We start from the raw sequence: 6,444 nt of genomic DNA on the forward strand, positions 1-6,444 counted from the left end.
GCCCGGCCCTTTTTTTTTTTTTTTTTTTTTGCTTAGAGATAGGGCCTCACTAAGTTGCTTAGGGCCTTGTTAAATTGATGGCTTTGAATTTATAATCCTCCTGCCCTAGCCGCTGGGATCACAGGTGTATGCCACGCCCGGCTTTGTTTGGCTTCTTTGTCCTGTTGTGTATATGCTTGAGTTCTGTGAAGAATACCCTTGTAACTGCTCCTGAGAGGCGAGAAGCAAGGAATAGAGTAACAAAGCAAGCCAGAGAAGTTCCAGGCCCCCCCAGCATTCTCTCTTACAGGCTGTTCTGGGAAAATAATCATATCTTTGCTATTAAGTTACCCTAGGAAAGGTCATCAGATAGACAGCTATTTACCAAAAAATCAGCCAAAAACTCTTGGTGAGGATAAAAACAACAAAACAAAACAAAAAACCCTAAATTTTCCTACTGAAATTTTTTATTGTGTGTTGTTGTTGCCTAAGGAAAGTAACTTGACCATAATGCGTGCAGCCTGGACTTAATGACACCAACTGTATCTGAGCCACTTAGGAACAAGACAATCTACATTCTCAGATCTACTTAGTTGATAAATGTCACTTCACCAATGGCTTTTCTCACATAACCTTTAAGAAGAACTCATAAGTTGCACTGATTATGGCCCAAGAGATGAGTGACTGGTGGTAATTCAGATGGGCACCTCTGAAAAGATTTGTCAGTTTCTGGTCTTGTTGTAGCCAGGTTGTTTTGAACACCTTGAGAAAGACTGAAATTTCCCACCAATCTGTGTCTGTGTGCAAGTTTTTATGACACTAATTGGAAAAAGCAAGAATCCCAACGTGGCACCCAATAGACCTCCAAAGATAAAGTCATTGACCAAATGAGCACCACAAGTCCCTGTAGTAGGCTCTTTACTGGACCTCACAGGCCAAAGGAAAGGACATTGCTGAATCCATTAAGGAATAGAATGGGCAGCAACCCCCACCGATACTCTCCACTCCATGGCATTTCAGTGCCCTGAAGCCTAAAGTGTTTGTGACCTTGTCATGATACTTGTGGTCTTGAAGCCACGTCTGAACTCCTTCTGATGGAGTGAAAAAATGGATTCTGTTGTCCCTGCCAGTGTGCCACCACGACACAGGGTGCAAACTCTGGGGCACAGAGGCACTTTCAAAGAAGGCAGGGGAAATCCTTAAACAGACCAGACACAAGTGCCAGGGTGGTTGTCTTCTGCATCAGTGGGGAAGGATCCTGCCATACAAGTTCCAAAATCCATCCCTCAACAGTAGTTCTGCATCGCGAGTTTGGCTTCCATAGAGTTGCTGCTGAGAAAGGATCTCCTGCAAGGGAATGTGAAGGCCACGTTGTTGGAAGCTCCACAGAGGCCGCACAGCAGGGCTTCACTTCTCCAACATTGGTGATGTGAGGTGAGATCTCTGGTTTTGAAGATGTTAGAATCAGTGGCCTCTTCTCATGAGCTTCTGAATTCATCATGTTGCCTAAGTTGCCTCCCCTTTGTGAAGTTTATTTTTTTTAGTTGTAGTTGGACACAACATCTTTATTTCACTTGTTTATTTATTTATTTATTTTTAATGTGGTGCTGAGGATCGAACCCAGGGTCTTGCACGTGCGAGGTGAGCACTCTACCACTGAACCACAACCCCAGCCCCATGTGGAAGGATTTTTTAATAAACTTATTTCAAAATTGCATCTTATGTCAGGTAAGTTGGTACACCCCTATAATACCAGCAATTTGGGATGCTAAGGCAAGAGGATTGCCAGTCCGTGGTCAGCCTGGGCATTTTAGCCAGAACTGTGATCCCAGCTAAGTTACTGTTTGTTACTCTGTCGCGACCCCTCGCCAGCAAGGGAAAACACGATATAGGATTCTTCTTTTAGCAGTTTATTCAGGCCTTGATTCATGTATCATCTTCTAGTGACCCCCCGCTGAGCGCCCAAGCACAGCCTAATAAAGCCTCCCACATACCAATCTTAAGCTGCCACATGGACCTTTCTCATAGGATGGGAAGGGATTGCGTGCCAATTCTCCATATTAGGAGTTGTTTGTCACAGGCCACAGTGGAAGCCGGCGCCATCTTCTAATGGCGGCCACGGTCTAAATAGAACGGCTCACCACATTACTCCATTGTTAAACAGTAACAATGGAGTCAATTTTGTTAACTGGATTTCCAAACAAGAGACTAAATGAGTCAACTCCTCCCTGAGGTGAACAGCTTGTTATTTTCCCCTAAGATGCATTAAGGGTGACCCCAGTTCCAAAGCACCTAACCTGTGCCCCAGAAACACTCTGGGACATGAGGTGTCCTAGCACATCTGATTCTGTGGAATCCTTTCAAAGCAAAGGCACAAGAAGCTCCAACTGGCCAGGTCACCATTCATGTATTTCAAGGGCTTTTGTTTACTAGATTATAGGTAAAGAAACTATAAGGATGGCCTTAGCCTAAGCAACTCCATTTTAAAACTCTATCTTAAAATAAACCTGCATTCTCACCAGGCAAACCACAGAGCCCTCCAATATGTCATCAAGCATAGCCTGATAAAACAAGTCACTTTCCACAACCCTGATAAGAGCCAGGAGGGTGATATTAGGGTGGAAACCACCAGACCATATGTCCTCACTAAGAAACCTGGTAACAGCTGATAGGGACCAAAAGTGCATGCAGAAGCTCTCAAAATTTAGTATAAATAATGGAACAAATGAACAGACATTCAGCCAGCTGATGCTGATGCACACAAGCCTGAGAGCCTGATGAGGACCTAGACTGACATCCCATCTCTCCTCATCTGCCTTATCCTCTGCTTCATCCTCACTACTCTCAAACTCTACAGCAGCTTCTTGACCCTTCTCCTCAGCCAGCCATCAACTCCACACCAGGAGAAGCCTCGGTGCATCTGCTGGACTTAAAACCTAAGACCTCAGACTGTAGCACTTGAACTTGGCAAGCAGAGGGAATGTCTGTAATGAGTCTGTCATGAATTAGTGTGTTTGCAGTGCTTAGAGTTAACTTAGAATTGTTTGCTGTGAATTGGTTTATGTCTATTGGAGAGCCCAGCATTAAGAATTGTCATTTCTTGATTAAGAACCTATAGAGTGAAACGTTTTGAGTGATTTTGAGTGAATAAAACATTGAAAAGGGCATTAGCATGTGGACATTCTTTATTTCTCCCCTCGACTGCATAAGTCATACTTTCGCCCATCACAACAGAAACAGAAGTGGGAATTAAGACCAGCTCAGTAGAGCTTGGCCAAGGAAACCCGGCCCCATGCCTAAGGCTGCCAGTGGCTATAGGACAGTAGCCAGTGAGCCCTCTAGCCAGTGCCCACCCTGACCTTTTCATCAAACCCTACTAAGAAGCATCCCAGCACCATCAGATCCTCTCCTTCACAATGACATAAAGGCTGCTGGTCAAGTAAAAGAGCCACCACATTGACCTCTGTGGGTTTTGGGTTCCTGAATCTCAACCGCAGACCTGGAACCATTGGATAACTACCTGAGAGGGCTTAACAACCATTTGACCCTCTGGGGCCTATCAGAAAGACTTGTTTGTTGCTGTACTGGGGACTGAGCCCAGGGTGCTCTACCATTGAGCTACATCCCCAACCCTTTTCATTTTTTATTTTGAGAAAAGGTCTAACTAAGTTGACCAGGCTGGCCTTGAACTTGCAATCCTCCTGCCTCAGCCTCCTGAGTCTCTGGGATGACAGGCATGCACTATAATGACCAGTCAGAAAAGATTAATTTTAAAATAACCATTTTCTCCTTATTACTCAAGTAATACATGGAAGGACATCAGCAAATGTACAAGAAGAAAAAAACATCAACAAGTAACAACACTCAGTCTCACTAAGACAAGCATGCCCAAACCATGATCATCTTTCCAGAACTTTTCAACACCTGTACATGCAATTTAAAAATATCTAGACATGTACATGCATTCCAAAAATATATAGACTACTCTAAAAGTTTTATAGATCATTAATATCTTTCCATGTCAACAATACTCATCTGCCCCATTAGCTCAAAAAACAGTGTGATCTGTGAACCTCTGGGGGATTCAGGAGCGCAAACTATTTGTATTTTAATGGTAAGACATCATTTGCCTTTTGCACTTTCATCCTTTTTGTTGTTGTTGTTTTTAGGTATACATGACAGTAGAGTGACATCATACATATATGGAGTATATCTTCTCATTCTTGCAGTTGTACATGATGTGGAGTTACACTGGTCCTGTATTCATCTATGAACATAGGAAAGTTATTTCTGATCCATTCTGTCTTTCCTACCCCCATCCCCCCCTTTCCTTCATTCCCCTTTGTCTAATCCAGTGAACCTCTATTATTCTCTCTCCCCCTTATTGTGTATTAGCATCCTTACATCAGAGAGAACATTTGACCTTTGGTTTTTTGGGATTGGCTTAGTTCACTTAGCATGGTAGTCTCCAGTTCCATCCATTTACCAGCAAATGCCATTATTTCATATTTCTTTATGGCTGAGTAATAATCCATTATGTATATGTACTACATTTTCTTTATCCATTTATCTGTTGAAGGGCACCGAGGCTGGTTCCACAGCGTAGCTACTGTGAACTGTCTGCTCTTGTTCTATCCCAAGCATACACTTAACCTTCCTAGAGGCTAAATGATTTATAGCAGTATGAATATAGAAACAGATATAAAAGTAAAGCTGCTTCTATTGTTTGATGCTAAACAGAATAACAAAAATCTTAAAGCATACCATTCTTTCTACTGTTTTATTAGTTTGGGAATATATACTTAGTTTTCATAAAATATTATTTATGCTACCATATAATGAATTTATTGTTATTTTTAAATGAAATAGTGAGTATTTTAAATTTCTCTTTTAGTTTCAAAAGCTTTGACAGATGCAGCTATACATCCTCTTTGGAACCTCTATAATTTTGAAAAAAAAAATGTAAAGGGATCCTGAGACCAAATAGCTTAAGAATCTCTGATTAACTACAACATTTTTTAAAATGGCTGACTGATTCCATTGATCTGAAGTATCATAACTCCTTTAACCAGTAAGTAACCCTGCGAATAAGATCAAGATAAATTTGTGTATACCCTTAATTATCCTCTTAGAATAATTTTCAGAGGTGAATTTTCTTGTTTTTATTTTTTAATGTATTATTTTATTTTTTCAGGGGTGAGTTTCAAATGAACTAGTATGGACAATGCAATCTGCCCCTCAGCCACTTGGTTATTTCGCTACAATACACCAAGGGGAGTGAAAGGCATGGAGACTCCTCCTAGCTTAAGGGTTTCACATTAGGTGGTCGTTCCCAAGGGGAAAGGACCTTGTGGACTATCTACTTCCATGGGCTCTAACCTAAACACCCTCGAATCTTGTTTAAAAGCAAATTCCTGGTGGGGAGGGGGGATGAGTGCAGCTACCTACACGCTAACTATTGCTGGGATGAGCTTCCTTTTCCTAAAATACAGGCTGAAATGATGCCCAAGTGAGATGGGCTCCGCTGCCCTCTGTGCTGGACTTCATGTTAGTTCCTTTCCCAGGGCCTGGGGCTTTCCCAGCCAGGATCCACGCAGCCTTCTCTTCATTTCCATCGCTGAGCTAAATCCGGATGGACACTCCAAGGACTCAGCAGATTACAAATCCATTAAATCCTAAATTTTCAATTCTGAGAATATTTCAAAAACAATTGACACAGGTGCTTTAAAATCAGTTGGAAATGATAATCTAGAGCTTCCAGGTGTATTAACATTATAATTACCATATTATTGTTATGTAATTACAATATACTATATTTAAGTATTTATGAGTGTGCCACACCTGGAATGATGCGACACAAAGGAGTTTTTTTGTTTTGTTTTGTGCTACGGGGGACTGGACCCAGGGGCGTTTAACCGCTGAGCCACGTCCCCAGCCCTTTTCCTTTTCTGAAACAGGGTCTCCCTAAGTTGCTGAGCTCTGGCCTTGAACTCGCGATCATCCTGATCTTCAGGTCCAGCCTCCGTAGCCGCTGGGATAACAGCTCGGCTGACACGAAGGATCTCCACCAACCCTGAAGAAGTCTGGAAGGTTCTGACTCAGTGGGCCCCAGGCCAGTCCAGAAGCCTGCATTGGAAATGCGCGCTGCTGCTGACGTCAACCAGGGCCAGCGTCCGCCCGTCGGTACGGGATAGGCGGCTCCGCGGAGGCCGCGGTGCATCTCCCGCAAAACAGATGCCCCCAGGGCTGCGGCGGGCATTCGCCGGCTCCCGGCACAGGTCGGCCTTTGATCCCAGCGGCTGTCGACTGCCGACTGCAACACCTCAACCCCAGGACCTCGGGTCTGGCCGCAGGTCTGCAGGAGCCTGAGGAGGGCCCACCCAGGCGTTGCAGGAGCAGCGGGGAAGACCGCGGAGAGAAGGCGCACCAGGGCGGCGCTCGCCCAGGCTGGGTTCCCTGCAGGGG

The 6,444-nt window shown here is 43.8% G+C and overlaps 1 long non-coding RNA gene and 1 pseudogene across 1 annotated transcript in view; both read right to left on the bottom strand.

Moving 5' to 3' along the window:
* Positions 1 to 6,444, bottom strand: part of LOC125617874 — a 15,773-nt gene that overhangs the window by 3,741 nt on the left and 5,588 nt on the right. The window lies entirely within an intron of this gene.
* On the bottom strand, positions 604 to 1,480 carry LOC107159436 (annotated as a pseudogene).

Source organism: Marmota marmota, unplaced genomic scaffold (assembly GCF_001458135.2).
Source record: "Marmota marmota marmota unplaced genomic scaffold, marMar, whole genome shotgun sequence".
Classification (NCBI taxonomy): Eukaryota; Metazoa; Chordata; class Mammalia; order Rodentia; family Sciuridae; genus Marmota; species Marmota marmota.